Source organism: Neolamprologus brichardi, chromosome 9, assembly GCF_056152115.1.
Source record: "Neolamprologus brichardi isolate AB-2024 chromosome 9, ASM5615211v1, whole genome shotgun sequence".
Taxonomy (NCBI): domain Eukaryota; kingdom Metazoa; phylum Chordata; class Actinopteri; order Cichliformes; family Cichlidae; genus Neolamprologus; species Neolamprologus brichardi.
The window spans coordinates 564,087-589,652 of NC_142112.1; the positions used below are offsets into that span (position 1 = coordinate 564,087).

Here is a 25,566-nt window from a genome sequence, read left to right on the forward strand (position 1 = left end):
CCCTCCGGCAGAGACAAAAGGCTGAAGCGGTTTCTCGGACCCTCCGGCAGAGACAGATGAAGGCTGGATGACTTCCTCGGACCCACCGACAGAGTGAGACAAAGTCATGGACAAAATCCATAAATCCGGAGAGCTGGTGCAGTTAAGGTCTTCGCTAGAGGATCACCTCGATGGTGTCGAGCCCAGCAGAAATTGTGATTCAACTGAAAGAGGCAGCTTTATTTTGCTGTTCAAAACTCTAAATATGAAATATAACATAAAATTCAACTAAAAACTAGAAACACCAGAAACTTGGCCAGAAAACTAGGATTTAGGATTTAAGAGGATAGTTAACAACACAACAACAGACAGAGGAAAACACAGTGCTTAAATACACCAGGGAGTAATGAGGGAATGGGAAACAGGAGAGAAACACAGCTGGGACTAATCTGACATAACGACATGTCTTTGGACTGTTGGAAGAAGCCAGAGTACTCGGAGAAAACCCAGAGAAATGTGGGGCGAACATGCAAACACAGAAAATACCCAGCCTGATAGTGGAATTGAACTCAGGACCTTCTTGCTGTGAGTTAAAAGTGCTAACCCCTGTGCTACCATGCTATCCAGGTTATCAACTCAAATACTATATTTGTTAATGAAAATGTTCCACTCATACAATTTAGTTGTAAATATAAAAAGTATAAAGGTAAATCATAAATATCAAAAAGGATTACAACATGCTTAAAAAAAAAACACTTTAGTGTGACCCATTATAAATTCTCTTTGAAGTCTAAGACAGTGCGATCATGATTTTTTTCCCCCCTCCTGATTTCTTTCCTTTTGTTTTTTGTTGTTGTTGTTGTTTTGGTTTTCCTTACAAGTTTGCATACTTGTCACACTTGATGTTTCAGATCAGTTTTTAAATAATTATTTCTTCGATGATTAGAAAAATGATTATTATTTTTCTAGTAAAAAATGCTATCCAAACTTACCTGGTTCTACATGGAAAAGTAACAGTATCACCACTTCACAAATTACAGGCCTGTTTAAGTTCTGACAAAAACAAATACTGTCAGACTAGAAACATTCATTGACAAATAGAAACTTCTCTCTAACAGTGAGTATAGATTTGGTATAAGCTGACTAATAGAGATCATAGAAGAAATTCCATCAACAGTGGTGGTTGATGGTGGTTAAGTGGTTATGACATTTCTTCATCTTAAGAGTATTTGACATAATTAACCTTGAAAAATTAAATAAACTAAATGGAAATCTAAAAGGCAACATTTAGTAAAAAAGAATGAGTATAAAGCTGAATGACTGGACGTTTGCAAGTGTCCGCTGGGATTGGAATGATGGGAGAGGCGTGAGTTTCTCAAAATGGGCTCATTGAGTCAGCACGGATAAGATCTTGGAGAGGCTACGGCTGCTGTGAATACTCAGAATAAGATCTCTGACTGCAGACTGGATACATCTCAGAAGGGCTCGCTTGGAAGAAGATCTCTGGGCGCAAATTGGATGACATCTCGGGGAGGCACACTGCCGTGAGTTCTCAGAAATCGGCTCCTTGAGCGAAAGAAATGACAATATCACAGAACGCAAGTATGGCGAAGCTCGCGGCTCTCCAACGGGAGATTGAGAGACCATTGTTGGACTGTAGAACTGCTTTGAAATTCATATGAGCTGTTCGCACTAAAGTAAAAAGCACCATCACCTATGCGGATACCCCTTTGGCACCAGCGGCGGTCTCAAGGCTGGAGCCGAACAACAACACCCTGATAACGACTGTGTTTAGTCTGTTCTTCCCATTCCATGCAAGGCCACCTGGGTTGGCTGGAAGACTGTTTACTTAGCCTGGCAGGGTGAAGGACACTGTCTCAGCTGAACTATGGATACACACACACATACATATACACTGATATGCACACACTCATCCCCCCTCCCTTTCCAAACGCCTTCGATGCTTATTCCCTTCCGATGCTGCACCCTTTACCCACCCCTGTTGCTTGTCATGTGTTTCTTTGGTGTATTAAGAGTTTTTTCATGTGCAGAGGTGTTTTTTTCTGTTCTCAAACTGATCTCCCTGTTGGAGCTCATTTTGGGGGGAGTCATTTTTTTCTCCTTATCTTTCCTCATGTGGTGCATTTTCCATTGTTATATCTCTGACCTGTCTTCCACATGTGATGTTTTGTGTAATGTATGTATGGTTGGAGGGTAAGATGGCGCCACCATTGCGTGCAATAGGTTGGCAGCCTTATTAAATTTCCCCTTGTGGGACTAATAAAGGTATATCAAATCAAATCAATTATATACGCAAAATGTAACTCAAATTAGCACTAACACCATTAAATGGGGAAGAATCAAATAAGTGTAAACTTCATCCTGCTCTCTGTGATGAGAAGTTTGTACAGGAACTTTGATCTTCTCTCTTTTACGTCAGCAAACATCTCAATGAGCTTCCTGTTAGTCATTTTCTTTTCTATGGACAGTAAAGCCAGAGCTTTAAGATGACCCTGTATCATAGTGTTTCTGAGGTTTTGAGCCTCTTTAAAGTTGAAAAAATGTCCGAGATTCCTGACTGTGTGAGGAGCATCTTGAAGACTGACAGTCTCTGTCAAAGTGGTCTGTAGATTCCTTTCTGCGGGAGGTCAAAGAATTCTCAGTAGTGAAGTGCGGATCGATCCTGAAATATCGATTCCTCCGATACCAATCATTTATGTTCTAGAATCGATTCTCACATTAAAATATTGATATTTTAGTAATTTAGGGTAAATTTGTGTCACGGAAAAGACGGACCCAAGCGCGGTTCTTTTTCACAGAAACACAGTGCGTTTATTTACAGTGAAACAGACAGGCAAGTCCAACAATTCACTCAAAAGTGCAATTTCCCAATTGTGCTCTTCCCTTGCTCCCAGTGCGTTCCGTGTTGTAACTCCCTTCTCTGCTCGCCCCTCCTGGAGGAAGAAGGAAAATCCACTGTTAGCCACATGCTCGCCGAATCACAAACTCACGTTGCTCGCACGGACTATACCATTCGGAGTAATAATCCCACGTCGACTGTCGCCGCGAGTCCAGGTTAAATACCTCTTTCTAGCCGGGAGGAATGATTACCAACGGCTGGTCAGGTAATCAGCTGCAGGTGGCTGGCAACAGCGAAGGGGGACTCCCAATGACGACAGTCGCCAGGACACGCCTCTCCCATGGCGCTCATTTCCGTAAACAGCCCAAGGACCGGGGAGGGAGAAGCAAACACACACACAGAGAAAACATACACACAAGCAGAGTCATCTGGAAGGACCGTCCGACCATGACAGTACCCCCCCTCTAATGGGAGCCACCGGGCGACCTGCTAAACTTGTCTGGATGCTGGCGGCGGAATTCTCTCATCATGCGATGATCGAGAATGGCAGACCGCGGCACCCAAGAACGTTCTTCCGGACCGTACCCCTCCCAATCCACCAAAAACTGAAAGCCCCTACCGCGATGCTGGGCATCCATTATGCGAGTAATGGAATACGCCGGGGCGCCGTCAATAATCCGGGCGGGTGGCGGGGGCCCGGAGGGCAGGCACAAAGGGCTGGTCCGGACGGGCCTAATCAGAGAAACATGGAAGACGTTATGTACCTTCATGGCAGGCGGAAGGGCCAGCCGGACCGTCACCGGGTTCAGGATCTCTTGGATGGCAAAGGGGCCAAGAGACTGAGGGGCCAGTTTCTTGGACTCAGTCCGAAGAGGGATGTGCTTGCTGGAGAGCCACACCCGCTGGCCGACCTGATAATCCGGAGCTGGAGTGCGGTGGCGATCCGCCAATGCCTTGTTCCGCTCGGCCGTTCTCAGGAGCGCTGCGCGCGTGGCCCGCCAAGTGCGACGACAGCGCCTGAGGTGGTGCTGGACCAAGGGAACCGCCAGCTCTCCCTCAGAGATGGAGAGGAGGGGGGTTGATACCCCAGCGATGCCTCGAAGGGTGAGAGTCCAGTTGCTGATGAAGAGCTTGCGTTGTGGGCATACTCCACCCAGGCCACCTGGTCGCTCCAGGTCGCTTGTTTCGACAATGCGACGCAACGCAACATGGCCTCCAGGTCTTGATTGGCCCTTTCGGTCTGACCATTAGGCTGGGGGTGGAACCCGGAGGACAAACTGACCTGAGCTCCCAATTCAGCGCAGAACTCCTTCCAAACCCGCGAGGTGAACTGAGGGCCACGGTCGGAAACGATGTCCTGGGATATGCCGTGGAGCCGAAACACATGCTGTGTCAGTAACTGGGCCGTCTCCAGGGCAGAAGGGAGCTTGGGCAGAGCAATGAAGTGGGTGGCCTTGGAAAAACAGTCAACAATGGTTAGAATGGAGGTGTTACCTGAAGAGGGAGGCAAGCCGGTGACGAAGTCCAGAGCAATGTACGACCACGGGCGTTTTGGAGTGGGTAACGGTCGCAGGAGGCCAGAAGCAGGTAAGTTGGAGGTTTTGTTCTGTGCGCACCACCGGGCATGCCGCAACATAGTTCTGGACATCGAGAATAAGAGAGGGCCACCAAAACAAATGTTGTAGAAAGGAGACAGTGCGATTTTTACCTGGGTGGCACGAAAACTTGGCGGTATGTGCCCAGTGAATGACCTGACTACGCGCCATGGCCGGAACATGCAGTTTCCCCTTCGGGCCCGTGCCGGGGTTGGGCTCACGTCGCTGGGCGTCCCTGACCACCTTTTCAATCTCCCATGTAAGTGCGCCCACAATGCAGGTGGGGGGCAGGATGGGTTTGTCCTTCTCGTCCTCATCGGTCTCCGGTGCAAACTGGCGCGACAACGCATCGGGCTTAGTATTCCTAGAACCGGGCCTGTAAGTAATGGAGAAGTAAAAACGAGTAAAAAATAAGGCCCACCTGGCTTGTCGGGCATTGAGGCGCTTGGCTGCCTGGAGATACGCCAGATTCTTATGGTCCGTCCACACCACGAAAGGCTGCTCAGTGCCCTCCAGCCAATGTCGCCATTCCTCGAGGGCCAACTTGATGGCGAGCAACTCCCGGTCTCCCACATCGTAATTTCTCTTGGCCTGAGACAACCTGCGGGAGTAGAACGCACAGGGATGTAGCTTGCCGTCGATCCGTTGGGAGAGAACCGCTCCCACACCCGAATCGGACGCGTCCACCTCCACGATGAAAGGCCGGCCGAGGTCCGCCTGGACGGGGACCGGAGCTGAGGAAAACAGGTGCTTGAGCCGATCAAACGCCTGCTGGGCTGCGGAGGACCACTGGAAAGACAACTTAGGAGAAGTTAGGTTGGTTAGAGGAAGGGCTACCTTGCTGAAATCCCTGATAAAGCGGCGGTAGAAATTGGCGAAGCCCAGGAACCTTTGCATCTCCTTGCGGGTCTTGGGAACAGGCCATTCCACTACGGCTTTGACTTTGGCCGGGTCAGCTCGCAAACGCCCCTGTTCCACAATGAAACCCAGAAAAGAAATAGTTTGCACATGGAACTCACATTTTTCCGCTTTGACAAAAAGGCGATTCTCCAATAGGCACCGTAGAACCAGACGTACATGGTTGATGTGCTCAGTCTGTGACCTGGAAAAAACCAGAATGTCATCCAGATACACGAAGACAAAATGGTTAATAAAGTCCCTGAGCACATCATTAATCAGGGCCTGGAAGACTGCAGGGGCGTTAGTAAGACCGAAAGGCATCACTAAGTGTCACAGCTGGGGGCAGTCGTGTGGTGTATTGAAAAAGGATCCAAAATGCAGGTACTGGCTGGGGTGCGAGTGAGTGTTTATTTACAGCGGTGAGAAGGTGACAAAACAAGAAGAGCAGAGCAGGGAGTAAACAAACCTAAACTGGGAAAACTAACGAACAAAACTTAGAGTCCAAAAGGGCCCAGACGGACAAGTTCAGGGGGCCGACCCGGAGGCCGACAGCGCCGGAGGCCAAAACAGTTCAGTTCCGGGGGCCGACCGTGTGAAAGGCAGCGGCAGTGGGGCAGGTCCGGAGACTGGCCACGCAGTAGGCAGTGGCGTGGAAATTGTTCTGGGGGCCGACCGTGTGGATGGCAACAGCGGCGTGAACGCAGTTCTGGGGGCCGACCGTGCACACGACAGCGGCGGCGACAAAGCAAGTCCGGAGGCCGGCCACGGTGGCGAAGATGCCCAACATGCGGCCAGGCAGATGACCGACGATGTTGAGGCGGCAGTTGGGGACCTGAAGGCTGCGTGGCCTTCGCAGCACCAGACGAGACGGAAGCTGAGGCTGGACCAGACGAGGCTGAAGCAGAGGCCGGACCAGACGAGGCTGAAGCAGGTGCGGAGGCCGGACCAAGCGACGCTGATGCGGAGGCCGGACCAGACGAGGCTGAAGCAGAGGCTGGACCAGACGAGGCTGAAGCGGAGGCTAGACCAGGCGAGGCTGAAGCGGAGGCTGGACCAGGCGAAGCGGGCGAAGCTGAAGCGGAGGCTGGACCAGGCGAAGCGGGCGAAGCTGAAGCGGAGGCTGGACCAGGCGAAGCGGGCGAAGCTGAAGCGGAGGCTGGACCAGGCGAAGTGGGCGAAGCTGAGGCAGAGGCTGGACCAGGCGAAGCTGAGGCAGAGGCTGGACCAGGCGAAGCTGATGAAGCTGATGAGGAGGCTGCTGCAGGCGACGCTGAGGATGCTGAAGCTGGACCGGGCGACGGCGTGGGTGAAGCCGAAACTGGACCAGGCGAGGGTGGAGACTCGGAGGCTGCAGCTGGCGAGGATGATGAGGCAGGAAGCTGGCTAGGTTCTCCTGAACCTCCAGCTGACGAGTCTTGGGGCTGGACGGGCTCCTCGGGTCCTCCAGCTGACGAGTCTTGGGGCTGGACGGGCTCCTCGGGCCCTCCAGCTGACGAGGCAGAAGGCTGGACGGGCTCCTCGGGCCCTCCAGCTGACGAGGCAGAAGGCTGGCTAGGTTCTTCTGAACCTCCAGCTGACGAGTCTTGGGGCTGGACGGGCCCCTCGGGCCCTCCGGCTGACGAGGCAGGAAGCTGGACGGGCTCCTCAGGCCCCCCAGCTGACGAGGCAGAAGGCTGGACGGGCTCCTCGGGCCCTCCAGCCGACGAGGCAGGAAGCCGGCTAGGTTCTCCTGAACCTCCAGCTGACGAGTCTTGGGGCTGGACGGGCTCCTCGGGCCCTCCAGCTGACGAGGCAGGAAGCCGGCTAGGTTCTCCTGAACCTCCAGCTGACGAGTCTTGGGGCTGGACGGGCTCCTCGGGCCCTCCAGCTGACAAGGCAGAAGGCTGGACGGGCTCCTCGGGCCCTCCAGCTGAAACAGTCACAGAACCAGTGGGCACCGGAGCCCCTGGCACACACAGAACAGAACCAGCAGGTGCGGAGACCTCTGGCAGAGACAGAACAGAACCAGCAGGTGCGGGGACCTCTGGCAGAGACAGAACAGAACCAGCAGGTGCGGGGACCTCTGGCAGAGACAGAACAGGACCAGCAGGTGCAGAGACCTCTGGCAGAGACAGAACAGAACCAGCAGGTGCGGGAACCTCTGGCAGGGACAGAACAGGACCAGCAGGCACACGGGCCTCTGGCAGGGACAGAACAGGACCAGCAGGCACTCGGGCCTCCGGCAGGGACAGAACAGGGCCAGCAGGCACACGGGCCTCTGGCAGAGACACCGGTAACTGAAAATGCGCAGGGCACTGGCTTTGCCCAGGCAGCGCTGGCACGGTGCAGTTCTTAGCTGGCGTCTTGGCCTCCAGGGGTCCAGAGTCGGCTGAAGGCAGAAACTCAGCCTCTGGGGAGGCCCTGGGGCGAATAACAGTCTCTAAATTAGCCAGTTTCTGAGAAACTAGAGTGGTTTTAATGGGTTTGTCTCTCCGATTAAAATGGGTGCTAGGAACGGGATTCAAAATGGGTGGCACAGACACAGCCTCCAGTATGGAGGGAGCGGGTGACCGGGCTAATGGAATAGATGCAGGCTGGGCTAATGAACTGGCTAAAGGCTGATGTACTGGTTGAGGTGAGACTGGAGTTGGTGGTGGAATGGATGAAACCCAGTCAGTTACTGTTATGGATGTTTTGAAAATGCCAACTTGTGAGAGGTCAGTTACCACGAAGGTAGGTAAGCGCCGTGTACTGTCTCTACTCTCCCCATGAACAGCCCCAGAAAACACAGTCCCAGAATCACCAGCATCCTTAAAACTCACCACAGCTGGTCGCACGGGGTCCCTGAATCCGGCTGTGGGGTGAAGCGCCGGTGGCGCGAATGTTTCCTCCCCACCGCTCACGGCTCCGACAGGCAGGGAAAACCCTCTGGGGGGTCGGGCCGTGAAACCTCCGGTGGGTGAATCTGAGACGGCTGCTTTGTGGCGGTCGTTGTCCGTTGTTGCTGGGCAGAATCTTCCCAAGCTTGCACCGCTTCCCGGGCTTTATGCAGCTCAGCGATTAAGTCTGTAAATCCCCGGACCTGGTGGAGATAGGGATTTCCGGCCAGGATAGCCTCAATGGCATTTATCCCCACCACCTTCGCTCGTGCATTGGAGGTGTGGGTTACCCAGTCCACCAGGCGTAGGGCGCGTGTGAGGTCACTCTCCCCGGGCAAGTCCGCTGGATCCATCTTGTGGTCGCGTCTTACTGTCACGGCTGGGGGCAGTCGTGTGGTGTATTGAAAAAGGATCCAAAATGCAGGTACTGGCTGAGGTGCGAGTGAGTGTTTATTTACAGCGGTGAGAAGGTGACAAAACAAGAAGAACAGAGCAGGGAGTAAACAAACCTAAACTGGGAAAACTAACGAACAAAACTTAAACCAGACACTCACGGGAGGAGAAGCAAAATGCACAAAGAGAGATGGCAGAGAGACACAGAATGAGTACCGGGTAACATAGAATAATGCAGACTGACATGGAATTAATCAGACGACGCGACAGAGAGCACAGGAAAACACAGGGCTTAAATACACGGGGAGTAATCAGGGAATGGGCCACAGGAGGGAGACACAGCTGGGAGCAATTAGGCTAACGAGACAGGGGAGAGGTAAAACTGAACACACTGACATGAGACATGAACTTTCAGAATAAAACAGGAAACTAACAGACACAGAGAACCAGACCAGACACTGAACTTGACAGGCAGACTCAAGAGCAGACACAATAACACCATGGACAGACAGAGAGAACACAGGCAGGCATGAAACAAAAACACTAACACATAGCAAACCTAAACAAAAGACAAAACAGAATAACCGAGAACAAAGAATAATATAAAGAAACACAAAACACCGAGTCCTCAGACTCAGGACCATGACACTAAGTATTCGAAGTGCCCCAGGTGGGTGTTGAAAGCCGTCTTCCACTCGTCACCCTTGCGGATGCGAACCAGGTGATAGGCGTTCCAAAGATCCAGTTTGGTAAACACGACCGCCCCCTGTAGTAGTTCGAATGCTGAGGCCAGCAGGGGGAGTGGATATTTATTCTTAGCTGTGATCTTGTTCAGCCCTCGAAAGTCAATGCAGGGACGCAGGCTCTTATCTTTCTTTTCCACAAAAAAGAATCCTGCTGCTAAAGGTGAAGTAGATGGGCGAATAATACCTGCGGTCAGAGACTCCGTTATGTAGCGTTCCATGGTCTCGCGTTCCGGTTTAGACAGACTGTAGAGCCGACTTGTTGGCAGGGGAGCGCCTGGGAGTAGGTCGATTCCACAGTCGTAAGGCCGATGTGGAGGTAAAGACGACGCCTTACTTTTGCTGAATACCTGGCCAAGGTCATGGTATTCGGAGGGCACCAAGGACAGGTCGAGGGGTGAGGAGCTTTTCGCAGAGGCGGTCCCGGGATTGTCCGGGACAGTGGCAAGTAAACATTGTTCATGACACCACGTGCTCCAGCCAGTTACACACCCTTTGGCCCAGTCGATTTGGGGGTTGTGACATTGGAGCCAAGGAAATCCAAGTACCAGTGGTGTGTGGGGGGCTTTGAAAACTGATTTTCTCAGAGTGATTTCCCGAAATAATGAGTGTAACCTCCTGAGTGCAATGTGTGACGGAGGCTAGATGGCCGCCATTTAAAGCTGAGACCTTCAGGACCTCTGGAAGGGGAAGTAGGGACAGCTCTAAGATTTTGGTTAACTCTTCGTCTAGGAAATTTTGTTCAGAACCAGAGTCAATGAGTGCGCAGCAGGAGTGAGTGAGGGAGTGAGACATTATTTTGGCAGGGCAGCTGAGGTGAGGGAATGCTTTAGTTGTGGCGCCTGCCAGTATCCCCACAATTACTGACGGGCCGACTCTTTTACTCGGTCTGGGCAGGAGTCAACAAAATGTCCTCTTTTTCCACAAAGAAAGCACTCACCGGTCCGTGGTTTGCGCCCCAGTCTAGAGGAGGAAAGCTTGGCTCCGCCGAGCTGCATGGGTTGCTCTTCATCCCCGTGTTGCTCCTCCTCACTTCTCCACATCAGAGTAGGAAGGTCCCTAGATGTACCCATGCTCCCAGCAGGCCGCCGACTATCCCCGGTTCTTTTGCCGAACTCCCGCATGTGGTCGTCTAAGTTAATACACATATTGATTAGAGCAGGCAAAGCTTTAGGCAGTTCCTTGGTGGCTAACTCACGCTTTATGTTCTCGTTAAGGCTGTTGAGGAAGGCTCCACGCAGTGCTTTCTCCTCCCAGCCCGACTCCTCCGCCAGGATCCAGAATTCCACGGAAAAGTCAGCAACGCTCCTCCTACCTTGCTTCAAAGAAAACATGCGATGACCTGCGGCGTCCGAGCTAGCGCCTTTATCAAATACACAGCGAAACTTGCTGAGAAAAACGTCATATGACACAGAGGGCTGGGTACTTAAAACCGCCTGAGCCCATTGAAGCGCCTGCCCAGTCATAAGTTGCACCAAATAAGCGATTTTAGCGGAATCAGAGGCAAAGGCACAAGGTTGCTGTCTAAACACAAGAAAGCGTCAAAAAACCCCGGCTCTTCCCCAACTCGCCGTCAAATTTTTCAGGCGCGGGGAGTGAGTACTCTCGCTGCCGCGGTGGAGGGGAAGGAGGAAGCGGACAGGCTGCCGCGGCTTCCAGCGAAGGGGCGGGCTGCGTTGGAGCCGTATGAGGTGAGGAAATCAACATACCTTTAAGCTCTGTTATGGCTTGCAGAAGGCCGGTTTGTTCCTTTGAAACGTGCTTCAGCATTTCCTCGTGTCGCTCCACTGTCGCCGCGAGTCCAGGTTAAATACCTCTTTCTAGCCGGGAGGAATGATTACCAACGGCTGGTCAGGTAATCAGCTGCAGGTGGCCGGCAACAGCGAAGGGGGACTCCCAATGACACACCTCTCCCATGGCGCGCACTTCCATAAACAGCCCAAGGACCGGGGAAGGAGAAGAAAACACACACACACAGAAAACATACACACAAGCAGAGTCGTCCGGAAGGACCGTCCGACCGTGACAATTTGTAGTTTATCATTACCAGGAACACAGTGGAAAGAAACTATAACATTCAGATTGTCTACATTTGAAGGAACTACTTCCTCTTCCGCCTTTTATAGTTATGTGCGAAATACGGATGTATAAATTTGTCGCAGCTGCTGGCGTGCGCACTCACAAAAATGGCTGAGCGTAGTTGGAGTCATGTGCGGACATATTTTACCTCCACAAACAGCTGAGACGTAGTTTGCGATACATGTGGCAAAAAGTGAGGAGTTGTGGCAACACCACTAACCTTGTCAAACACCTCAGATTAAATCATATCACAGAATATGACGAGCGTATGTTGAGGTGAACTGAAGAGGAGAAGAGGGACAGGTGCTGCTATGGTGAGACAGACGTCTCTCACACAGTCCTTTGGTGCTGCAGGCAGGCAACATCAGTTTTTTTATTTCTATATGATGAACTCTGCATCATTAAGTGATAGGAACAAGTAATCTGATGTCCTGTAATCATTATGGTGCTATAATTTGAGATACAATAAATAAAATAAGTTTTTGTACAAAGTATCAGTACCAGATCAGTATCGTCGATACCACCCTGAATATTACTTGGTATCGGATCGGAAAGGAAATCAGTGGTATCGCAAATCACTAATTCTCAGTCCTGTAGTGCTGCTAATTAAATATTTTGAGGGACTTGCTTTGGTGTCCATTAAACGCTGATTATCTTTTGAAAGACAACCAGTGTATTAGAACATAACCACCATCTCTTAGAGGAACACACTTAGTTTTATTTATTTTCAGAGTATGAATACATTGAAGTCAATGGTGCAAAAAATTATCTTTTATTTATAATTCAGGACAAAAACATCCATCTTTTTATGGTGCTAATCCAGTACCAATGGTTGTAAGTATCTATTGATACCGAGTAATGATCCAATTACTCAGTATCAGCAGAGTTGTCATAAATTATCAATAAGCTGCATTCATCTCTGTGAGGAATGCAGATTATTAATTTACCACTGGTAATATATTCTTTAAAGGAAACATGAAGCTCAAATTAAAAAACATAAAAAACAAATGTATCAAATAAACACATCCAAGAACATACATTTACTGAGCTGTTGGCATTAAGTACTGAAACAATGAATGAAAACAGATTAATCCAGTAAAAACATTAACAGTAATGGTTAGTGGTTTTATTGATCTAATTTATTGATCTAATTTATTTTCACATGTTTGTTTTGTTTTGTTTCAGTAACTCTTTAGGCTGCACACTCATTTACAGTCTCAGCAGTTTCCCCTTTTTCCTCACATAGCTTTGCAGCTGACAGGAAAGAGCTGGAGCCAGTATTTATTATGCTAGCATGAGTATAATAGGAAATATAAAAGCTCGCCAAGAAGCATTATGCAGACTCAGCATCTTTCTAGCTTTTTACATAAAGTCTGTGACTGAAATGATCAGAAGTGAAAGTAAATGAACAAGTGAGAAAAAGCAATATTGTTTTTTTTTTGTTGTCATATATTTATTCCCAGACATGTCAGCTTACTCTGACCTCAGTTTATAGTTTGAGAAAAACTTCTTCAAACATATGATCACAAAGTAAGTAAAGTAAGTAAGTAAGTAAAACTTTATTTATATAGCACCTTTTAAGATAAAAATCACAAAGTGTTTCACAGAAGCTAAAACCTAAAAATAAAAATCAACCAAAAGCAAGTTTAAAAAGATGAGTTTTTAGCTGTTTTTTTAAAAGCGACCACTGAGTCCACAGATCTCAGGCTCAAACGGAGAGAGTTCCAAAATCTGGGGGCCACAGTTCCAAAAGCTTTGTCGCCTTTTGTTTTCAGCCTCGTGTGTTGGACAGCAAGCAAGCCCTGGTCACATGACCTCAGGGACCTGCTGGGAATGTATGGATGTAAAAGTTCACTTATATATGTTGGTGCTTGTCCATGCAGAGCCCTGAAAGTCAAGGTCAAAACCTTAAACTGGATTCTGAATTTAACGGGGAGCCAGTGCAGCTGAATCAGCAGGGGTGTGACATGGGAGTACTTGGAGGACTTGGTCAGAAGCTTTGCAGCAGCGTTCTGAACAACTTGCAGACGCTCCAAAGAGGCTTTACATAAACAAGTAAACAAAGAATTACAATAGTCCAGACGAGATGAAACAAATGCATGAATGACAATTTCTAATTCGGAGCGCGATACAATGGGACTCAGCTTAGCAATGTTTCTCAAGTGATAAAAACAGGAGCGAACCAAAGATTTTACATGGGCATCCAAAGTCAGAGCTGAGTCAATACTAACACCAAGGCTCCTGATAGATGGTTTGGCCAATGTAGCATGTTTTAGGAGCACAAACAAGAACTTCAGTCTTCTCCTCATTTAGTTGAAGAAAGTTTCCAGCCATCCAACATCTAATGGAGTCTATGCACTTATGCAAAATCTGTAGCTTGGAAACGTCATGGGGCTTAAAGGAGATATCTAACTGAATATCACCTGCATAGCAGTGATATGAAATGTCCTTAAAAGTGCTCAATAAGTGTTGAAGAGGAAGTAAATACAGTAAGAACAATAAAGGCCCCAAAACTGAACCTTGTGGCACACCATAGGCAAGAAAAGTAGAAGAGGAACTGTACTTAGAGGTAGCCACAGAAAAGGATCGTTCATGCAAATAGGATTCAAACCAGTCCAAAGCAGCCCCTGATATACCCACCCAGTGTCTCAGCCTATCTAGCAGAATATGATGGTCCACAGTATCAAAGGCGGAGGTCAGGTCCAACATCAACAGAATGGAGCATTCTCCTGCATCAAAATGTCGTTGGAGACTCTAAGAAGTGTAGTTTCAGTAGAGTGAGCTCTACAAAAGCCAGATTGGAATTTATCCAGAATGCTGTATTCATCTAGACAAGCTATAAGCTGCTTAGCCACAACCTTTTCTAAAATCTTAGAAATGAACGGTAATTTTGAAATCGGTCTGTAGCTACTGAGAAGAGAAGCATCAAGCTTAGGTTTTTTATAACAGTGGGTGAATGACAGCATTTTTACAATAAACAGGGACCTGACCAGAAACCAGTGAGGTATTGATAATTGTGAGCACACAGGGACCAATAGACTGAAAGACATTTTTAAATAAAGATCCAGGTAAAATATCAAGAGAGCAGGAGGATGCTTTCATCGAATTAACTAACTTGACCAGCTCAGGTAAGGACACAGGTAAAAATCTTTCTTAAATTACAGGCCTAGCTTGAGTTGGAGCAGATAAGAGAGACACAGAAGGAGAGATATTGTTCCTCACGTTACTGACTTTTTCAACAAAGAAAGAAAGAAATTTTTCACAATCTTCATTTGATGAAATTGGGACAGCATGTGGAGCAGGAGCAACAATAAAGCTAACCCCTTAAAAAAACTTTACTCAAAAAGCCATCTCTAGACCCAGCAGTCTTAGCTAATTATAGGCCAATCTCCAACCTTCCTTTCATATCAAAAATCCTTGAAAGAGTAGTTGTCAAACAGTTAACAGATCATCTGCAGAGGAATGGTTTATTTGAAGAGTTTCAGTCAGGTTTCAGAGCTCATCACAGCACAGAAACAGCTTTAGTGAAGGTTACAAATGATCTTCTTATGGCCTCTGACAGTGGACTCATCTCTGTGCTTGTCCTTCTTGACCTTAGTGCAGCATTCGATACTGTTGACCATAATATCCTATTAGAGCGATTAGAACATGCTGTCGGTATTACAGGTATTGCACTGCAGTGGTTTGTATCATATCTATCTAATAGACTCCAATTTGTGCATGTAAATGGAGAGTCCTCTTCACACACTGAGGTTAATTATGGAGTTCCACAGGGTTCAGTGCTAGGACCAATTCTGTTTACATTATACATGCTTCCCCTAGGCAGCATCATTAGAAGACATAGCATACATTTTCACTGCTATGCAGATGACACCCAGCTCTATCTGTCCATGAAGCCAGATAACACACACCAATTAGTTAAACTGCAGGAATGTCTTAAAGACATAAAGACCTGGATGGCCACTAACTTTCTGCTTCTTAACTCAGATAAAACTGAGGTCATTGTACTCGGTGCTGAAAAGCTTAGAAATATGGTATCTAAGCAGATTCTTACTCTGGATGGCATTACCTTGGCCTCCAGTAACACTGTGAGGAACCTTGGAGTCATTTTTGACCAGGATATGTCCTTCAACGCACATATTAAACAAATATGTAAGACTGCGTTCTTCCATTTGCGCAACATCTCTAAAATTAGAAATATCCTGTCTCAGAGTGACGCTGAAAAACTAGTTCATGCATTTATTACTTCCAGGCTGGACTACTGCAATTCATTATTATCAGGATGTCCAAAAAACTCACTGAAAAGCCTTCAGCTAATCCAAAATGCTGCAGCAAGAGTACTGACAGGGACTAGAAAGAGAGAGCATATTTCTCCTGTTTTGGCTTCCCTTCATTGGCTTCCTGTTAAATCCAGAATTGAATTCAAAATCCTGCTCCTCACATACAAGGTCTTAAATAATCAGGCCCCATCTTATCTTAATGACCTTGTGGTACCATATCACCCTATTAGAGCACTTCGCTCTCGCTCTGCAGGCCTACTTGTTGTTCCTAGAGTATTTAAAAGTAGAATGGGAGGGAGAGCCTTCAGTTTTCAGGCCCCTCTTCTGTGGAACCAGCTTCCAGTTTGGATTCGGGAGACAGACACTATCTCTACTTTTAAGATTAGGCTTAAAACTTTCCTTTTTGCTAAAGCATATAGTTAGGGCTGGACCAGGTGTCCCTGAATCCTCCCTTAGTTATGCTGCAATAGATGTAGGCTGCCGGGGGATTCCCATGATGCATTGAGTTTTTCCTTTCCAGTCACCTTTCTCGCTCTCTATTTATTAACAGACCTCTCTGTGTTGAATCATATCTGTTATTAACCTCTGTCTCTCTTCCACAGCATGTCTTTTATCCTGTCTTCCTTCTCTCACCCCAACCGGTCGCAGCAGATGGCCGCCCCTCCCTGAGCCTGGTTCTGCCGGAGGTTTCTTCCTGTTAAAAGGGAGTTTTTCCTTCCCACTGTCGCCAAAGTGCTTGCTCATAGGGGGTCATATGATTGTTGGGTTTTTCTCTGTATCTATGAAGCGCCTTCAGGCGACTTTTGTTGTGATTTGGCGCTATATAAATAAAATTGAATTGAATTGAATTGAATTGAATATCACTAATGGTGTCGAATAGTACCTTAGGGTTACCTCTGCTTTTAGACACTAAGTCTGAGATATAGGCCGCCCTCGCATCTCGAACTGAAGTGTTAAAAGAGACTAAAAGGTCCTTTAGATGAAGGAGATGGACATGCAAACGTGTTTTCCTCCATAAACATTCAACCTTACGGAAGCAACGCTTTAAGAAGCGAATGCTGTCATTTATCCAGGGAGACGACTTTGAAACCGGAGCTAGTCTAGCTTTGACAGGACAAACATTGTCTAAAATACAAAGACAATGATTATTAAAAAGATTTGTTAAAAAATGAACATCTTTATAAGGAGTTAAAAACTAAATTAAAAGCATCAGAAAATTTAACAGCAGTAGAGGAAGTTAAGATGCGAGAGCTAACCACATGTCGAATAGGAGAGAGGGACAAATGAAAAGACAGATTAAAAAGAATACAGTGATGATCCGAAATAAAAATGTCCTCAGTACAAATAAAATCAATGTTTAAACCTAAAGTAAAAACAAGGTCAAGTGTGTGTCTTTGGTGTGTGTGGGACCAGACACATGCTGAGTAAAATGAAAAGAATCCATGACGCTAAGGAAACCGCTAGCAAAGAGGTCAGAGTCATCATGAATGTGTATATTAAAATCCCCGACTATAACCAGTCTGGACAGCTTCAAAGTCGAGGATAAAAAGTCACTGAACTCCTTTAAAAACATGCTGTTTAGGCCAGGTGGACGATACACTACAGCACAGTAAAATGGATCTTTATTTCCAATTCTATCCAGCTGTAGTTCAAAGGATGAAAAATGTCCGACCATTGAGCGACAGTAAAACCGGCTTCCAAACACTGCAGCGACACCTCCTCCTCGACCCGACAAACTGTTGGTGCAGCAAGAAATACCTGTAAACTGCTGTTTGTATGCAGTCAGCTGTGGAATTACAGACAGAACTAGACCAAATGGATTGGAATAATTTTCTGATATCTGTTATGGTTCCCAGGGGTAGTGTCACAATAACAAAGATAAAATTCCTGCAAATACAGATAAAGCTCAATAGCAATGAAGACACAGTGGAGTTGGCCTTTCCAGATTTTATCTCTTGTTCAAGTTTGAACAAACATTAACAGTATCCACCTGTGTATTACTGTCTTTCAGTCCCAGTGTCCATTTCTTTTTTTTTTTTTTTTTTTGCCTGTTCCGTTTGGTTCTTTTGCCATCACAATTATTGTCTAAAGGCAAAGAAAGATGCCCAACGGATTTCCTTTACCAAATGGACCATCCCAGCCTTGCCGTCTTGGTGTATTTGATTCACCTTTGCTTTTATTGTTTAGTTTATTTTCACTTGCTAAACACGGGACAGACTTGACTGGGGAAAAGAAAAGGGAGAATGAAAGAGGGAAAGAAAAACAGTAGGGAAGAGGAACAGTGATAAAGGGCAAAATATAAAACCAACAAAACAAAGAGTCCCAGTGTTCTTACTGTTTGCATATGCCAATCTTTCAAAATCATAAGCAGAAAAATAAAAGTATTTACACCTGAACTTTCCACATTTTTGTCAGGGCTGTGGCAGCAGACCCTGTGTTATTGTGCAGAGCAAACACTCAAAGCAGGCAAAGACGTAACAAAAAGTGAAGCATTTATTAGGGCTGAAAACAGGTGGAAAGAGACACAAGGAGAGGAACAAAAAAGAGAAAACAGAAAAGGGTGACAAGACATTGAAGTCAAAAAGTCAAAGTAAACTTTATTGTCATCTCTGCTATATACCACACAGGATAAAGCAGAAACAAGACGATGAGGCTCCAGTTGCATCAGTGCAGAAAAACATACACAGCCCCAAAAAGGGACAGAAAAGCCATGCGACCAGATGTTTGCTTTATGGCTCACTCCCCGGGCCTCAAACCCTGGCTCCAGGGTGGGGCCCCGGTAACCCTATCCTAGGCAGAGTTAACTGTTCCATTGTTGTTCTTCTCAGAGGGGTCTCCTGAATTGCTCTTTGTCTGGTCCCTCGCCCGGGACCAGTTTGCCATGGGAGACCCTACCAGGGGGCAGAAGCCCCTGGACAACATAGCCCCTGGGATCCCTGGGACATACAAACCCCTCCACCATGGTAAGGAAGCAGTTGGCAGAGGGAACGAGTCACAGGAGAAGGAAGCGGGAGATCGACAGATGGATTGATGATTCAGATGCTGTACCTGTCCAGCGTGGTGAAGAGGGAACTCGATGTAAAAGCGAATCTCCCAATTTACAGGTCGATCTACCTCCCTACCTCACCTATGGGCATGAGCTATTGGTAGTGACAGAAAGAAAGAGATCGCGGATACAAGCAGCAGAAATGAGCTTCCTCTAAAGGCTGGCTCTCTCTTAGAAATAGGGTGAGAAGTTCAGCCATCCAGGAGGGGCTCTGAGTAGAGCTGTTGATCCTACACATCGAAAGGAGCCAATTGAGGTGGTTCGGGCATCTGATAAGAATGCCTACTGGGCGCCTCCTGGGTGAGGTGTTCTGGGTCCCAGTGGGACACAATTTTTTGTGAAGTTCATCGGGACTTCACAAAAAAATGGCTTGCGAAGCTATCATATGTGTATATGCATATTCCATACATAACACTAGCAATGTATGGAAAATAAACAGACTGTTTTAAAAATTATATGGGTTTTTTTGGGGTTTTTTTTGCACTGTACAGCGCTGAAAGGTCATGTTTGTTAGCTGCTGGGCTATATTTTCTCTTACCAAAAAGTACAACTCAGGCAGCGCTTGTTCTGTGAAAAAATTGCAACCAAGCGAGTCACATTGTACATAAAGTGTTGTCAAGTACTGAAGAAGCATAATTTGAAATAGCACTGAGGAAGGTTGCTCAGTGAAATGTGTGCAGTACAGATTCCTTAGAGGAACTAGTCCAGTTTCTCAGAGACAAGGAAAAACAATATGTGCAGTTGTGGTCCAGCTCTGGATCATTCAGACAGTATGCTAAACCAACGCTGATGAACCCTCAGAGTCAAAGGAAGACCGTTATTCATCTCTTCTTCTAACAGTATCTTTGGGAGACCTGCTGGACCTAGACTAGAACCTGGAACTGAACCCAGCTCTGTGTCCTTAAAGAGTGACCAGTCCAAAGAAGATGGCTTTCCTTTTAACGTCCAGCCTCTGTCTGCTGAAGAGAGGTGAGCTGTTAGTAACTGTTAAGAAATAGATAGATATTTTTTAATGCGTATCTGCTCATTAGATTGTTTTATGAGAGGCCCAGACTTGACTAGGTCAAAGGCTGACCAGAAACTGCATGTTTTTGTAGAATATGGGGAACAGACAGAGTGAGACTAAGTTTAGACAGGTTGCCCTGGCAACAGACCTTAGAAAGGGGAAGTTCTTGCAAGCTGCACAGGAAGTTTTAGTGCACAGGCATATTAATAAATCAGACACAGAAAAGAGGAACTGAGTAGAAGGAGTTTTGTTTGTAATGAAACTGTGTGTGTCACGTGTGATGAACACTAACATTGCTGCACATATTTCACTTTTACTCATAAAACTCAGAGCATCAAAGATGACTCAAACAGTGGTTATTATACTAACTTCTACAAACTAAAGTCATTCTCAACTTTTCTCCACTTTTTTGAAAATACATCAAATAAAAATCTAACTCTAATCTGTTAAAATTTGAAAAAGAAAGTTTACTCTCTGACTTTGTGCCTTTTGGAGATCAGAAAAAGGAATTTGAAGCTTTTCTATGTAAATGTTTGGAGGCTTCAAGCATCCATCTGTCAACACAGGCTGTGGTGTTTGACTTGCTGAGTTGAGTTAGCTGGTGGCTGCTGCAGAGACCAGCATCACTCTGTTATTTTGTGTGGTGACCATGGTTTGGCCCTTGCTGTGATTATGAAGTCCACTGCAGATAAACAGCTCAAAGTTAGACAAACTTGGTGGGTAGGAAATTGAGTAAGTTCTTGAGTAAGATGGCATAAATTTTGGGGACAAAATAGATGTATACCAACTTTCATGTAATTGTGACTATTATGTGTTGCTTATTTAAGAAGTGTTATGTAAGCAACACTTTCAGTTCAGGTGTTAGGACTTTTCACTGTGAGTGGCCTTTAGCTGTTTGGTGTCACAAGGTCAGATTTACTAAAATGGAGTTTACACTCAGCAGGTTTGCTTTCCTCATTTTAATGTAGCAAATCCACTGATTTGGGTATCCTTTATGTGGTGGAGCCATTCCAGGGTGGCTCAGTAGGTAATAACGAAGGGAGTCAAATGCCCACAGGATGGCAAGGCACTCTTTCTCTATGGTGCCTCCCGGTCCAACAGTCTCCAGCTGATGCACACCACTCGGCGTTCAATCCCCCTAACCTGCTGGGACAAAACGGCCCCCACCCTTCTGTTTGAGATGTTGGTGTACAGAATAAAAGGGAGGGAAAAGTTAGGTGTGTGAAGCAAAGGTTCCCCACAGAGAGCCCTCTTCTTCTGCACAAACACCACCTGGCACTGCTCTGTCCACCACATAAGTTCAGGGGCACTCTTTCGGGTGAGATCAGTCAAGGGGCTGGTCAGCTCCGCAAAGTCGGGCACGAACTGGCAGTAGTACCCATCCAGTCCCAAGAACTGCCTCAAATCTTTTTTCGTCTTGAGACATGGGCAGGATGTGATGGCTACTGTTTTCTCCATCTGCGGGCGCACCTGCCTACCTCCCAAGTGGTACCCAAAATAATGTACCTCCCTCCATCCAACTACACAATTCTTCAAGTTGGCTGTGAGCTCCGCTAGCTTCAAGGACTCCAGGACCGCCGCCACCTGTGATAACCTTCCCAATGTGTGCAGCTCTGTTCACAGGTCCAGAAGTTTTCTTAAATCAATTCAAACACCCTTTGTAGCTTCCTACCAAACAGTAACTCAAAGGGAGACAACCCTGTGGAGGCCTGGGTGTGTTGGTGCAAGTGGAAGAACACTGAATGTGTTCTCCTTTTTGCAAGTGTCACAACTCACTTGATACAATCTTTCCTTAACCAACACAAAAAGCAGAAATGTCACCGACACTTCAGGGCACACCAGCTTTCCATCAATTTTTTATCACCTGATTGAAGGCTGAGTGTAGGGGGTCATCATGAGACTGCTATAGCAGAAACTCCTCTGTGGAGTGAATCACTGGAGTCAGTGGGGCCTCCTGAAAAGGCCCTGGTGTGTCCTCCTTCTCAGAGTCAGTGTCAGACGACCCCGCATGACTGCTGAGCAAAGCACAGACCCATCATGTCCCTAGTGGCCTCGAAAGCAGCACAACATATTAACCTACCTAGTCTGTTCCTAAAATTAAGCCTGAACTAACCAAAGTCTTTAGTGTATGAGTTGTAACCTTATATCTAATTTCCAAAGGAACCAAGTGATATTCATGAATATCCCCATGCACGTATTTCACCTCTATCCACTCTGACTCCAGCAATGATCCTGGGAGAACCATGGTTTGGTGGACCAGGGTCTGTGTACAGCCCAAATCCACCATAGCCTTATGTGTACCCCATTGGCACCTTACAGGTTTGTGGTATGCCTCTCCTGAACTGGGAGAGGGTGTTGGAAGGCCGATGATGCAGGACATCTGTCCATTAATGGACATTCCTGGTGCAGGTGCCCTGGTCAGCACACCTCAAGCACTCCTGTAATGATGTCTGCACTGCCCCCAGTGAGCTGGGCCTGGCGTCAATAACAGCAGGAACCTGTAGCGAAAACCCAGGTTGGAGAAGGGGTTAGTGGGTGGCAATGGCCTCCACTGCGTCGCCATGAGCCATGCTGGTGGTGGTGGTGGCCCATGGACCCTTCATTGTGGGGCCAGGACCAGTTGGTTTTGCCTCTGCTGATGTTCTAGCCGCTAGCCAGGTTGTCCTTGGACAGAATAGCCGCAGCCTTAAGGATCACTGGCCAGTGGCAATGGACCCACTCTGCCGTCCCGACCAGGAGCCCCTCCACGAACTGCTCAAGTAAAGCAGTGTTAAACAGCTGCATCTCCCCAACATGGGGTCAGGCTGTAACCACCTGACTGTGGCATTATGCAGCCACCTGGTATTCGCAAAACACCAGTTCTCTGCCCCCATTCAATTCTCCCAGAAGCAGACTGGGAGAAGCCCTAACCGGTCAATTTTGCTCTTCTCATCTACGGAAAGTACTCAGTTGCTGGGAGGCTCAGCGCTGCCACCTGGGCTTCCCCTGAAAGCAACGAGAGCAGCCAGAGAGCTCACTCCTCACAGCCAGCTCGGACACCATCTTGGTTAGTGCCTCCACCGGCTGAATTTGTCATTGCTTCAACATGCCAGTAACCTGAGTTTCACCACCACTTGTAAACACAAAGGACCCGGTACAATGCTAATGCTCGCAAGGGCTTTTATTTTATTGGATTTCAATTTAACACATTGCCATGCTCTGCACTCCGCTCTGCTCTCTACACTACGCTGCCAGCTGCTTCAGTTTTAGCACCTCCGATCAGCTATCCCCTTTCTGGCCCCAGCTACTACTGAAATAGGGAATGCATGATTAGATGATGCTCTTCGGCTGCAAAAATCAGTGTTCCCTGACACCACACCTAAAACCCACTGCTCCAGTCCTCCCTTGCAGCCAAGCTATCAACCACACACCACCACAACTGATTTTTATGGTTTACCTCCTCTACTAAATGTTTTACAGGTTTTAATCCTAAAAAGGGCTTGATTTATGCTCTTGCTAGAAAAAAAATTATCATAACTTGACTTCTACTCTCAGTGATCCTGATTAGGATTCAGCTTTATGTCAACAGTATCAGGAGGTTATGATTGAAAAGATGTAACATTTCTACTGTAAGTGAGATACAATTTAAAGCTTTAAAAACTCTGAGGATCCACTGGATTGGTGAATTTCTCCAACTATGTGCTTGAATTAATTCTTCATGATTCCTCCACAGAGTGGACAAGGAGAGCTCAGAGGTTCCCAGTGATCAGTCTACCCTACAACACCAAACCCTGGACTCCATATTCGTGGTCTGTACATGTATAACAACTACTTTTGCTCTTTGTTGTCATGGTGACAAAAGGTATTCAACACATTTCAGCTGCAATCAAAAATGAGACAGTGATCAGTGAATTTAATAATATGAATAAATTACATTGTAGTATATAAATAATACAACAGCTCATTCCAGTCATGCACTCATGGCATAGATCACAATCTTCCAGTATTTCTACTTTATCATACTTTCACTGTCACTGTATACTTTAAAAAAGACCATTACTGCACATTAAAAGCCCATCAAAGTGCACATTGTGATTGTTCCCGTAATTGTTGCCTGTGTTGTATGTGTTTTTTCAGTTCAGTGTTCACGATTGTAATGGCTTTAAGGTGAAAACTGTTGATGAGTCACGTGCTGTTTGTGTTTTAATGGATCAATAAGGTTTCCTTAACAGTTCAAACAGGTCAAGCACATGATGGGTGAGATTTGTTTCGTTTTTTCTAACATTGACAGGTTAAGTTGTTTACCAGGGCAGGGTTAGCACTGGGAGCTGCCAGTATTTTTAAGATTCTCTACAGTCTTTTTTTCACTTAAGGCAAATATTAATTTTGTCAGCAAATTTTGATTTTGTTTTAGTCATAGTCTTTTGACTAAAATGTCATTTAGTTTTACTCATAATTTAGGCATCTAAATTATTTTAATTTATTAAATATCAAAAGACTACTGTGGACTAAATCTACAGTTGATTTACCTGACTAACACATAAGACTCTTTGTTAGCTGTATATTGTTTTCCTTGATATCAAATGTGAAATGTGTCAATATGTCTTCTCATTCCTTCCTCACAGATATTTTATCAATTGGGATCATGGGATTTAGCAAAACCCATTCAGTCTGACTGCAGTCTTTTTTTTTTTTTTTTGAGAAGTGTCTTGTTTGTTTTTTTCGTAAGGAAGTACAGTTGTGGCCAAAGGTTTTTAGAATCACATAAATATTGGAAATTGGAAAAGTTGCTGCTTAAGTTTTTATAATAGCAATTTGCATATACTCCAGAATGTTATGAAGAGTGATTAGATGAACTGCATAGTCCTTCTTTGGCATGAAAATTAACTTAATCCCCAAAAAACCTTACCACTGCATTTGAACTGAAATCATTGTTCTTCCATTGTTAACCATGGTGACCTGCAAAGAAACGCGTGCAGCCATCATTGCATTGCATAAAAATGGCTTCACAGGCAAGGATATTGTGGCTACTAAGATTGCACCTAAATTAACAATTTATAGGATCATCAAGAACTTCAAGGAAAGAGGTTCAATTCTTGTTAACAAGGCTTCAGGGCGTCCAAGAAAGTCCAGCAAGTGCCAGGATCGTCTCCTAAAGAGGATTCAGCTGCGGTATTGGAGTGCCACCAGTGCAGAGCATGCTCAGGGTTAGGGTTGCGCATCTGCACGCACAGTGAGGCAAAGACTTTTGGAAGATGGCCTGGTGTCAAGAAAAGCAGCAAAGAAGCCACTTCTCTCCAAAAAAAACCCATCAGGGACAGATTGATCTTCTGCAAAGTCATATTCTCCGATGAAGCCTCTTTCCGATTCTTTGGGGCATCTGGAAAAAGGCTTGTCCGGAGAAGAAAAGGTGCGCGCTACCATCAGTCCTGTGTCATGCCAACAGTAAAGCATCCTGAGACCATTCATGTGTGGGGTTGCTTCTCATCCAAGAGAGTGGGCTCACTCACAATTTTGCCCAAAAACACAGCCATGAATGAAGAATGGTACCAAAACACCCTCCAACAGCAACTTCTTCCAACAATCCAACAACATTTTGGTGAAGAACAATGCATTTTCCAGCACGATGGTGTTACGCCCCTAGTCTAGGCGTGTAGAGATGCACATAAGGTTGGAGGAGAGAGAGACAAATCCCCGCCCTGGTTCCCAAGCCAAACATCCAGAACCAGTTGTGAGTAAAAAGGTGATTTTAGTGAAGGTAATGAAGCATAGCTCCAGGGTGAACCCAGGCCAAAATAATAATAATAATAATAATAATAATAAGGAGCGTTGCGCAACCCGAAAGGCA

At 46.4% G+C, this 25,566-nt stretch overlaps 1 protein-coding gene and 1 pseudogene across 9 annotated transcripts in view; one reads left to right on the forward strand and one right to left on the reverse strand.

Moving 5' to 3' along the window:
• The window catches only part of LOC118456097 (protein NLRC3-like), a 559,092-nt gene that overhangs the window by 174,094 nt on the left and 359,432 nt on the right, over window positions 1-25,566 (reverse strand). The window lies entirely within an intron of this gene.
• LOC148101067 (uncharacterized) lies at window positions 6,134-7,669 on the forward strand (annotated as a pseudogene).